Source organism: Mustela putorius, unplaced genomic scaffold, assembly GCF_011764305.1.
Source record: "Mustela putorius furo isolate JIRA1106 unplaced genomic scaffold, ASM1176430v1.1 tig00000129_pilon_pilon_pilon, whole genome shotgun sequence".
NCBI lineage: Eukaryota > Metazoa > Chordata > Mammalia > Carnivora > Mustelidae > Mustela > Mustela putorius.
The window spans coordinates 47,335,000-47,348,143 of record NW_025421290.1 but is presented as its reverse complement, the minus strand read 5'-3'; positions in this window follow the sequence as shown (position 1 = coordinate 47,348,143).

Here is a 13,144-nt window from a genome sequence, read left to right as displayed (position 1 = left end):
GGTGCTGGAATCACCAGATCCCGAAGAGACTGTGCTCCTGACCATATTCGGAGGAAGCCCCATTGCTCTGTATTTATCTAATTGATCCCAGGGCTGGCCAGTGGCGAGCCAACATGAGGCATTTGCTGACTGTGTGCCATTCTATTTTTTGAGTTAGGATTCACAGGAAAGTGAAGCCACATTTTTTTGCAGCCAAATGAGGGGGGTGGGGTCAGGCATTTGAACAATGGGTTGGCTCCTTGGCTGCTAGACCGGGCACAGTCATATTTGGTAATGTATGGGGCAGGAAATAATTATTTATCGGTGCATTTATTTTCAGGGCTCTGGGTAACAGGCCATTGAATCCAAATATGGTCTGAAGAAAGTTGCAGCTCCATTATATTCCTGTCTACTTCTCTTGGCCCCGGCTTTTTCAGTTTTTGCAATTGGCCTTCAAACAACTCACATTATGTTTTCTAAGGAGATGAATGTCATTAAACACATAGATACACATGCATGATCAAATCCATGATGCTTTTTTAAAAAGAGAGGGCTGTCCTATGGGCTAGGATTTTTCTCAATTGGCTTGCTGGATCTCTACCTAAGTCGGTACACTTTATGTAAGGAAGTACAGACCGAGGAGGTAAATGGACTTGTCTAAGGATTCTCCATGTGGTTTGAGCACTGGCCAGAGAATTGCTTCTCAGTGCCCCGGGGAAAATGAGGGTTTTGATATCACAGATGTGCTGGAGCACTGATGTCATCGGTTAACAGCTCTGGAGCCCTGTTCAGGAAGTGACTGGATTTCTCCTGCGCTTAATGTCCTCATCTGTAAAATGGGCATAGACATTTTTATGCAACAAAGTGTTGCAAAAGTAAAATAAAATGTTGTGCTTTGAAGCACCTGGATATCTGGTAGGTATCTGAACTGGGTTGGGCTGCATCCCCCCAAATTCATGTCCTTCCCAGAACCTCAGAATGTGACCTTGTGTGATGAGGGGGTCATTGCAGAGGTAATTACAGTTAAAATGAGGTCATTCGAGAGTAGGGTGGGCCCTTGATCCAGTATGACTGGTGTTCTCATAAGAAGAGACACGAATACAGAGGTGAATACCACATGAAGACAGAAGCAGAGGCCTCAGTGAAGGATCCCCAAGCCAAGGAATGCCATGGGCTGCCTGCCACCACCAGGAGCTGGGGGAGACATGGAAAATTCCATCCGGTCTCAGCTGGAATCTGGCCCTGCCATACCTTGATTTCAGAATTCCAGCCACCAAGAATGTGAGTCAATAAACATTTCCTATAAAGAGCCCACTTGAGAATTTGGCACAGAGACCGAGTATTTATATTTGCCTATACTCAGTATCTGGAGATGCACAAGGATTGGAGGGTACGCAGATGATGAAGTCAGGCTACGCGGCTTCTAAAGACCCAGGTTAGTAAAGGTTACTTCTCTCTATGCCTCTCCCCATTTCGTTCTCTGCAAACAGCTTGGCAAAAAAATCTCTGTCGACTTTACACGTTTCCACAATACGTGAGTTTGGGGCATTGGTTTGGTTCACACAGAGACCACATCTACAAACTCTACCTACACATATACTTATCCTTACTTATTTGGTTCCATGTCTCCTGCACATGAACTCTCTGAGGTTCACAGACACGTCCCCGGTACCACACTCTTCCCAGGTGGTAGCTTGCCATCAAATATTGGAGTGGGCAAGTGCAATTTATGCAGGCATATATCATGCTTAGAAAGGCCGGTGCCATTTCTCCAGGCCCCTGTGAACACTTAGGGCTGACAGTGCCTAAATAAACTGGTTTATTTACTGCGGTAGTTACCTGTTTAAGACTAGCCGTTACGTTAAGTAACACAGAGTGCCCGGACTAATAAATTTACGGCGTGCCTGTTTGTTTTACGGAAGAATTTACTGCAGTGGTAATAACTGTCAGAGGGCGAGCTTGGAGAAAGGACTGGAGCTCATGCGGGGACCTGTCACATGATCGCCTTCCTGACAGCCACATGGAGCTCTTGTCATCAGCTCCAGCACCCGCCAGGCGGCCCTGGGTTCATGGAGGGGGGACTTGGGATCCACCTTGTAGGGCAAGGCCCGTCTTGTCTTCTTGTCTTCTGTTGGACCCAGATGGGTGCCAGCAGTAGACTTTGTGTGCTGTGGGTGTGATTCATAGAAGCCCCTTGCTTCTATCAGTTGGCGTCCATGAATTTGAGGGGGAGCTTCATGCCAGCCAGAGGAGGGGAAGGTCCAGCTTTCCAACCCTGGCTACCTGGAGGGTGGCCAGTGGAAAAACCACATGAAATGGGCAGAATCTTATATTCCCTATTTCTGATTTAATCTGGCTTTCTGCTTTTGGACCAGCTGGGGTCCTGGGACTGTAGGCAAGATGAGGCTGTGGGCGTGGGCAGTGCTGTGTAGTGGTTTGGAGCACAGGATTTGGGTAAGTACTCATCCTGGAGTGATCATGGAGAAATTGCGTGAGAATGGGCAAGAGGTTGTGAAATTCTCTAAGTCAAACACCTTCCTCCTCCGAGACACTGGGCGATCATCTACTTTATGCCGTTGTTGTGAGGACTGGGGGAGGTGTTATTCAAAGTGCCCAGTTCCCAAGATGTGCCTCATGAATACTGGATTCTGCTGGTATTTTAACTGACTATTTGTAGCTCTTGGATCTGGGCAAGAGGGAAGACAAGAGAGAGCATATCTAGTCTGGCCCTTCCATCATCCCATTTTGCAGAAGGGAAAACTGCTCATGGGACAGGGCAATAAGTTGTCCGAGGTCCTCTTGCATATTCATGGTGAAGACTTGGTAAGAAAACAGATCCCCTATATCCTAACCCTAACTTTGGGCCATTCAGTCATTTTGCAAACAATTACCGAACACCTTTTGTGGGCTCCACAGAGGTAGAAGACTATGTGGAAGACTTGGGTGTCTGTCCTGCCAGATAGAGCGTCAGACAGCTCTGGATCCTAGATGTCAGTGGTAAGACCTGGCATGGAATGGAAAAGCAGGAGAGATTTGTGAAAAGAAGAAGCGACAGCCCCTGTCTCCCAGGTAAACAGTGCTAGGATAAAAGCAAGCTAGGGTTTTCAGAGTTTAGAGGAGGGTCCTCTATAGGAGGTGGGAAAACTTTCTAGAGCAGCACATGCCCTTTCTTTACCTTGATGGTCATGAGCAGCTAGCCAGGCAGACAACAGAGTGGGCATTGCAAACAGAGGAAAATGTATAAAGAACAGGCCTTTGAAGTTTAAAAAAAAAAAAAAGCTGCCTTGTGCTGCAGAAGTGTAGACTGGTGTGATCAGTTGTGTGGATGAGTTGAGCATTGAGTGGGGGTATGTCTGGAAGAGTCACCCTTGGCTGTGCTTTTGGCACACTCTTTGTTGAGGTCCTACAGTGCAGTGAGTCAGGGGACAAGATGCCCTCCCCACCTTGCAGGGAACGGTTTTGAGGCTGAAGCGATTGACCTAATGGTATCATTCATTCCTTTATTTGTTCATCCCACGCAGAACCAACTACAGAATTTGTGGGGACCAATGCATGGTAGAAACGTAAGACCTTTCTCCAAAAACTATTGAGATTCATCGATACCTTATATTAACAACAGCAGAGCATTAATTCAAGGGCAGAGCACTTCTGATCTTGGGGACATGTGCAGCTGCGTGGATCACCTGCCCATGAAGCCAGTCCTTGTTCCTCAGGTTTTTACTTATGGGTGTTGGTTCCCAGGTAGTCATCCTAGGACCTAGCATGGAAGTCCAGGAGTAGTAGTATGCTATTCCACTATGTATATTGCTGTATGTAGGGAGTAGTTCTAGGCACTGGGGACTCCGTAGGGAACAAGCCAGAGGAGGTTCTTTGTCTTCTGAAGCCTAGTGGGGGAAACATACACAAACCAGTAAGGAATGCATACATGGGTTGGTTTCAGGGGATGATAAAAGGTAAAGGGCTTCAGGGTGGCTGATGAGGGAGGCATTGCTGGGATGGTGAGGTGACATCTGGAGGAGATGCTGTGAAGGGGGGGTGGTGGTGGGGGGAGGGGAGGGTACATTCTAAGGCGAAGGCAGAGCGGAGGACATAGGCTAGGAATACTCGTGGAGCACTCAGGAAGAGGGAACAATGTGGGCAAGGTTGTGGGGACGAGTGAGGTGGTTGTGGCCAGATATCATAGGGCTCTGTCTGACATATAAAGTACTCCAGGCTTCCCTCAGTGCAGTGGGAGGAACTGGACAGTGTTGCAGGCATGACCCGACAGCAGAGAGGCCTCCATTCCAAGATGGTTCTTCACCCAGCTCTCACCCCATGGCCTGGAGCACCAGAGCATCAGAGGACCCACAGGAGCAGTGTGGCTTGAGGGTGGATGGTGTGGGGAGGATTGTTGTTGACCAACAAAGCCATGTAGAGCATTAGATGGCACTTCTGGAGTGCTCAGGTAACTCCACCTGAGAAACCACGAGAAGATGGGGGTTGGCCAGTGGTCTCACTCAATTCCCTCACTGACTCTTGTCTGATGCTGTTTTGTTATGAGTATAAATAATCACTTTTTATTAAAAAATCCTGACAATTATGAAGAAATGTTAGAAGTGAAAAAGTTGTAAAAAAAAAAATCCCAATTTTAAGGGCACCTGGGTGGCTCAGTCTGTTAAGTGTCTGACTCTTGATTTTGCCTCAGGTCATGCACAGGGTCATGGGATCAAGCCCCACGTCGAGATCCACACTCAGAGTGAAGTCTGCTTGAGATTCTCTCTCCCTCTCTCTCTGCCCTTCCCCCCACTTGCACATGCTCTCTCTCTCAAAAAAGTAAATCTTTACCTCAATTTTAAATTGCTCAGAAGTAACAATTGTCAAAAAACTGGTAACCATAATTCTAGGCACCTTTATGTATATAATAGAACAAATTAAAATACAGTTAGAGGAAGTACTTACAAAAAGATATAATTTTAACAAAAGTCAAATTCATTTTTTTTACTTAATTGCAATAGCCATTAGAAAGTAAAGAGCAGTTTGATCTTTAGATAAATATTTCTCCCTTAAAAATGAAGTAAAAGTTCTGCGAAAAACTTGAAAACTTTTTAAGAAGAATATCTCAACTTTAAAGAGTTTCTCCTGATGAAAAAAATGAGCATGTTCTTACTTTTTCTTCTCATTACCATTTCGTTCATTCCCTGGTTTTTGTTATTATATTACTTTTACATTTGTGTTTTACCTTTGTTACATCCTTTTTACAGTTTGTGTTTTATTAAAAAAATAATGTTTTCTTAAATAATATTTTTTAGAGCTGCTTGGTCTTGTTTCTACATTGGAATGGACTCAACTTCCACTAGTCTTAACACAGCTCCTCTCATTCTGAGCTCATTATTTTTATTTCCAGGATTGTTGACTGAGTTTATGGTGTGGTATGCTTTTAGAGAATGACTCATGGATGCTGTAGTCCTCCTGTCATGGCAGCCTTGGTGGTAGCTATTACTTCTGTGGCTGAGGGTTACTGTGACTTTGTATGCAATTTGGGGGTTACACTGTTTCTCTTGGAAATTTGCTTATAATAGTCAATTCTCTTCTGTCCTTGAATACTGAGGTCAACTCTGGGTAACTTGCTTCTCCCGTTTAGATAGCTTCATGATTTTTTTTTTCTTTAGCTTTGAGGGTCATCTCATTTAGTTTAATATTGATTGTGCTGTACTTTTTTCTCGAGGTATAATGTATCATTAGCTATAGATTTTAGTCTGCATCTAAGAAAATTGTCTTTTAAGATATCACCAAACATCTTCCGTCTCCCACCCCAGAAGCGCCAGTTATACATATATTGGCTCTTTTATATACATTAGCCTATATATAATCATTTTTGTTTCTTTTATTTTGTGTGATTTCTTCAAAATTATTTTCCAGTTTTTCTTTATCAATTGTGTTTATCCATTTTCTTGCTTCTAAACTGGTTTTATCTCTCATATCACTTTCTTTTTCATTCCTTTCTTTTCTAGATTAACAGTTTGCACGTGTGTATGTGTGCGTGTCTGATAATCTTTTTTGAAACACTGTAAAACTTCCTTTAATTCACATACGTGAGAAAAATCCCCTCCAAATTACACAGAATTATTTTTCTGAGCTCTTTCCACATCGATATGGGCTATGCCTCTTGCAATACACATATGTATCTTTTGTTTATATCTTTTTTCTTCTCTCTCTCTTTCTGGTATTATTAACATTTTTTAACGGCTAAATTTTTTCAGGCCACCTATAGACAAATTTTATAAAGAAGACAGGGCAGGAGCGAGCTGGGACCAGCTGAAGCCTCAGTTCTGGGCAATAGAGGAATCTTTCATTCAAGTCACACGATCTATAATTTCCTTCATCCCAGGATGTCTGGCTTCAGTTTTCAACATCTGAAGTATTGCTGGGGCTAATATCAAGTCGCAGAGTCTCTGTGCTACACTCTTGAATTTTCTGCCTTATCTCTCTTTTGAACCCTACCTGACCTCTTCCTGTATTCATCAGCTCAGAGACATGGTCAATCCTGGGGCTTATTCTTCAGGCAGTCTGTGTTCTTGGATGGACATTATTCATCTCATCTGCATTTTTTCAAGATTTTATTTATTTGTTTGACAGACAGAGATCACAAGCAGGCAGAGAGAGAGAGGAAGGGAAGCAGGTTCCCCGCCGAGCAGAGAGCCCAATGCAGGGCCCAATCCCAGGACCCTGAGACCATGACCTGAGCCAAAGACATAAGCTCAGAGGCTTAACCCACTGAGTCCCAGGCACCCCTCACCTCATCTGTATTTTATATAAACCCTAGATCCTAATCAAATAAGCATTGACAACACTGCTCAAACTGTGGGCATTTTAGGGACAATACACTCTGCTTAAGATCAAAGATGGAGTGCATCCTTTCTTGGCACCCTTCACCACCTAGGTTTAGATCATGTGGTATTTGGCAGGTTTATTCCATAGTTTATGGTTTGAGATGGTGGCAATTCCCTTATATCATTTTTAGAGGGTATCATTTCTTTATTATTCTCAGTTCTTTCTTTTTTAAGATTGTTATTTTTAGTTGGCCTTAAGAGTTGAGTAAAGCAAAAATGTGTTTTCTCTACCACCTTCAGGTGAACAATTCCTGTGACCCTCAGATTAAAAGGGATGAAAATCCAGGGCCTTTGTATCTCTAAATTTTAATTGGTGAAACAAGACAATTTATCTTAACGATCTGGGCTGAAAGCCAATGGATTAGAGGTTCAGGATTTACTTTATGGTCTAAGTTTTACCAAAAGGAACTTGAGCAGAACAGTGTTAATATTGACTACTGCTGATTTTTAAAAAGATTTTATCTATCTCTATCTCTCTCTCTCTGTCTATCTATCTAGAGTATGAGCAGGGAAGGGGCAGAAAGAGAATCCTGAGCAGGCTCCCACTGAACACAGAGCCCAATACAGGGCTTGATCTCACAACCCTGAGATCACAATATCAGATCATGACCAGAGCCAAAACCAAGAGTCAGATGCCTAACTGACTGAGCCACCCAGTTGCCCCTGACTATTGCTGATTGAATGCTGACTCAGGTCCAGGCACTTGACCAGTGGCTTTGATGACATCAATTCTAATTTGAACACCAGTGCTGTGAGGTGAAACATGTTAACCCCATTTTACCAGAGAGAAAAGAGGAAACAGAATCTAGAAGACTAGATGACTGACTAGTATTGTATTCAAAATCAAGTGAGTCAACACTGTGCCTCTCCCTTCTTTCCTCTGTGTGTATGTCAGGTCTAAAAATAAAATTTGAAGATAGTAGAGATAATAATGAACCCTAGTAATTTTTTTTTCTTTATGTCTCTTTTTTTGTGTGTTTAATTTTCAGTGGCTGTGTTAATAACTCTTCGTGGCTCGTTTAGTATCAGGCCTCACCTGGTTATTCTTCTTCTGGCTCACCCATTATTAGCATCTGTTCATGAATTGGTTTCTAGTGGGGATGATGATGATGATGATGATGATGATGATGATGATGATTTTAGAATGGGGAGGGGCAGAAGGAGAAGGAGAGAGAGAATCCTGAGCAGGATGCATGACCAGCACAGAGCCCTATGCAGGGCTCAATCTCATGACTGGGAAACCATGGTCTGAGCCAATATCAAGTCAGAAGCTCAACTAAGTGAGCCACCCAAGCATTCCTAGTGGGATTTTTAAGAGGTGCTTGGGTAGGAAAGGGACTCTTTCTCATGCATATACAGCTATTGTTAGCTGGCTCAAGAAGTTGGTCTATTTCCAGTTGATATGTTCTGCACCAGGCTGGATGGAACCAGCTTCATAGACTTTGTAAATCTGATCTTTGAACTCATTCAGGCATTGCAAATAAAGCAATGAGAATCAGTATCCTGAAAATCTCAGTCATAATCTTGCAATTTGTTTACTTTCTCATGGCGCATCTCCCAATCCCTTGCTTCCTTTTGCTATGTCCAGATTTGGCAGTGGGGATAATTCATCACCTGGTTAGGAGGAGCAAATGAACTACACCCACGCCTCCTTCCATGTGTTAATCTCCATTTTTCTGCAGCTTCACAGGTCTCTGTCCACAGTGGTCTATGCCCCATTCCCAGTCATGGTGGCCGTGTCATTGCTCTGCTGTGACACATATACCATTATCATTTGTATTTGTTTAAAAATAAAAGTGTTTAAGATATTTTAAAGATTTTTTTTTTGGTAAGACTATTCTTCTTTTTGTAAGTGACTATTTCCACAACATCATCAGAATCAACCCCGTTGGCGACTGGTAGCTTGAGTCATGGAAACTAGTTATTCCATTGAGAAATTCTTCTGCTTAAATTTAACATGGCAGGTAGCATTGGGTCATTCTCAAACATTTGGTCTCCACACCCTCCTACTGGAAATACCCACTCCAACCATCCTGAAATTGTATTTTCAGTGTGTCCTCCCCTGGTACTCTGTGTCAGGGTACACTGTATCATATTGAAATGGGCTAAATGTGGTTTTGTCCACCTGAGGTATTTCTCGAGTTTCTGTCTTCTTTAAAGAGCTTTCCCTTGCACACTCAGTCCCCAGAATAGAGACTAACAAACACTATTGTCTAGAGCATGTTTCCTAGAGGACATCATGAAAAGCTAATGTTTATAGAACACTCTAGAAAAGGGCCTTGTCATGAAAGAGAGGTGGAAGGGGAAACCTGTTTTCCTGGTGACTCCTGAGCCTTGGCTAAGGTTGCTGCACACAGGGTCTGCTCATGGTTTTTAGGGTTTCACCCCAAAAGCAGAAGCTCAAAAGGTTTTGTGGGAAAACACATTTAGGACCAGTACTTAGCTGACATCAAGATGCTTTTTTGCTCAAATTCAAAATGGTCAAGAAGCCAAGTAACCTCTTTTATGGCTGTTAAAAATTTGATCCAACATAGCATATCCAGTGTCAGAATGGGTTGAGACAGTGACACTGTCCTGTAATAGTCAGAGGCCATCCGCGTTTAGACCCCCATCTTGACACATATTCCCAGCACATATCCTACCTTTCCATGTCTATTTGTTCTCTTCTGACTTTATAGAAGCATTAGATGAAAACAAGATAATAAAATTCACACCATAGAAAATCATGGTATGTAACATTTATATATATAACAAAATATTTATATATATAACATTTATTATATATAATTTATTTATATATAATATATATTATTATTTATTATATAACATTTATTTATATATATATTTATATACATAACAAAACATTTATATATATAACAAAATATATATATATTTATATAACATAAAACACTTAAGTCTTTGTTTTAGAGAATACAAAAAGGTGTTATAATGAATATTTCATAAAATTCCAAATTTTCAGTGGACAGAATGTTCTAACTTTATATCTTCTAAGTGCTATTTTTGGCCAAGCATCATCTTCCCTGAGACTTAATGTATTTTGTAGCCACTGAAAATTTTAGCCCAGGAAAACAATAAGATCTCACTGGAGCCTCTCCTGGAGAGATATGTGGATGTTCAACTGAAAGACAAGAGAAACACAGAAAGCTCCCCATAATGGGGATAGAAACCAGACTCCTTGCTCTCAAATATTCTTTATTCAAGTTCTAGGAACCATTGTTTTGAGACCCTTTAAGCCATCCTGGGCATTATATCTTCTTGTTTCACCATTGCTACACACAGAGGCTAGGTGGGAGAAGAGATTATAGTTTTCAGGGGCTGGAGGGCCATCTAAAAGTCATATTATTTAACCTCGCCATTTTACAGTTGGGGAAAGCCAGGACCATGGGAAACAAATGGCCTGTCCAAAGTTGAATATGGAAACCATCATCTGCCCCCTTATAACTGGACTCCATGCCCAATCAGGAAATCCATCCTAACTTGGCCCAAGTAAGAAAGAGGTATATAAAGACAGTGACACTGTTTTTTGCCTTAGTTTGGGTAAGTGTCTTTCACTTTTTTTCTGGCACCTGTATGCATATTAACTTTGACAGCTGAATGTTTCCCAAGGGAACCTTTCTTATAGAGCTGACCAGTACCCAGTTTTTCTAGGGCTGAGCTCTAGTCAACACTATTATTTAAGATTATTCTATTGTCAAGGAATGAAACTCAGCTGAACCTGGATTAAATAAAATAAAAAGAGATTGGTTGAATCCCATAACTGGGAAGTCCAATAAGGCCTCTTCTTTAAGGCATGGCTCTATCTGAAAGCTGCATGCTCTCACTCAGGCTTGGTCCCTCTCTATCTCTCTTCCATGTTGGCTTTATTTTCTTAAGTGATATCTCTCCTTCTGATGGTCCCCAGAAAATCCCGAGTTTAGTAACATCACCAGAAAGAAAGTATCTTTTCCTTAATAATCCCAAGTCTTTCTCTGTTTGTCCAAAGTGGCGATCACACTCACCACTTAGTGTCTGGAAATGGGGTAAGTCAATTTTACTTGACCATAGGGGCTGATAAAGAAAAAATGAAATTTCTCAAAAGGAAACCAGGATGTCTGCTATCGGAAGAAAGGGTCATCTAGTTTGGGTGGGCAACACTAGAAGATATTCAAGATGACTTTCCTGCTCCTCTGTATCTTGATTGACATCCTGTCCCTGACTACCCTTGGCCTGGTGGTCAAGTCTGGAAACTACTAATGGACTTTTCAAGGATGATTACTCCCAAACACTTACAGAGATGACTTGTTCACCTTTGCTATCTTAGGAGAGTTCCACACCCTCTTTCTAAAAGAGATGGCTCACTTGGGCCATTACCCACTATTGCTGCTTTCTTATGAATGGTGGACAGGATACCTTCCCATGTCCCATGATTTAGTCAGGCCCTACTCCCATTCTTTCCCCATAGACTCCACCCTGGGTCAATGAATGTGGACATGCCCATTTCTCGCACCAGATCCTAACCCGGGACCCACAGCAAGTTAATGGCTCTTGTGGGACTTAAATTCAGCTCTCCAGCCTCTTGTGCCCTTTGCTTTGTTCTAAAGAGTCAGTTACATTGGGAAATCAAACAAAGAAACGGACACAAAGAGGACCTCAGTGTGAAAATGTCAGCCAGCCTACAGTTGGAAGAAAAGAATCAAAAAGCAGAGTCAAGGTTGCTATTGGGTGTTTTTGTTGTTGACGGGCACCAAAGCACTGCCATCCTGGGAACAAGTTCTCTGACATGCGGGGGAAGCATTGACTTCATTAACTCGTGTGGGAGTGAGGGGGGAGATGTCCCTGGGAACTTTTGTCAGCCTTGAGGGAAGAGGATGGTGATGGTGTGTTTCATATTGAACTTGGCATAAATGAGAGTGATGGGGGTGTTCAGAGGAGATCAGATGGCACTTCCAGTTTGTCTGCGAGACCCTAATTACTGACCTGACACCCATTGCTTCAAATAGGCCAGGCAAGCAGCTAACTCGTGTATAGGAGCATCTGGTAATACAATTACCCTGTCAGCTCTTTATCCACGTATAGTCCTGTCATTAGACACTTTTTCCCCCCTTGATATTCTTAAAATGTAGAGTTACCAACCAGAGCAATTTAAAATGATATATAGTTATTTTTGACTCCTCTCCTGTCGAGGGAGAACTTCATAAATGATGTCACAATAAACGGAATGTGAGAGAAACCTCAGAAATGAAATTTGTAAGGGCAGAGACCGCGGAAGGAAGAGAAAGATCATCGCTGGGGCTCCTGAGTGCTAATGAATTAACGGAGAAACTGCGTTAATGAGTTCCGAGGAGGGGTTGTTGTCAGAGGTGTCGAGGTAATAGTAAAGAGTTATGGAACCAGGAGGCAGAGCCAGAAGCATTCCAAGTGGCCCCCACAGCTCTAGAAATAAAGAATAGACAAATCCAGGGAATAAGTCCCTCAACTAGGTTAAAAGTCAGTACAACAAAGAAGATGAAGAAAGGATGCAAGTCTGTGGTGCTGGAGAGATGTGAGAGGCTGAAGGTGGAGATCCCGCTGGCAGGCTCACCACTCTTACTTTCCCAAGAAGAGGGGGAAATAAATGGAAACGGGGAGAACAGAGTCTTCCAAATTACTAGGAACAGTTTGAAGGATGGAGAGGGGGTGATGGAGGACTTTGAGAAAGTGAGGTTGGCCAAATTGAGTTTGGGAACCACAGATTGTAAGTGTTTCGAGTTGCACATGGGCAAATTTCATTCTTTCCACATTTCACTGAGGAATGATTTAAAATTCAGAGAGTTTTAATTATTTATTTGCCCAAGGCTGACACAGTTCCCAGGTGGTACAACAGATTCCACCCAAGGTTTTTAGAATTTGCCTTGAAAATGCAGATGCGGTCCTTGGCTCAGAGCTCCCAGTGTAAGTGGGGAAGCAGATACACACCTACCCCAGCAACAGCATAGTGTGGAAGGAGCTCCCAGTGTAAGTGGGGAAGCACACCTACCCCAGCAACAGCATAGTGTGGAAGGAGTTAGAGCAGAATTACTGCCCCCGGTCTTTTCTCTAGCCTCGTATCCCACCAGGCTATTATTCCCCTTACCAGATGTTTGTAGGCATCACTAAGATCAAGGATGTGAAATGGTCTTGTAAACCCCAGAGGGCTCTGGAAAACCCATGAAATCTGTGTGGTCTTTTGAACAGCCTTGGAAGAACAATGCTGCCCAATTTATTTAGGTGAAATCTTAAGGTAAACAGAGGATGCTGGTTGTCGAAGCACCAACATC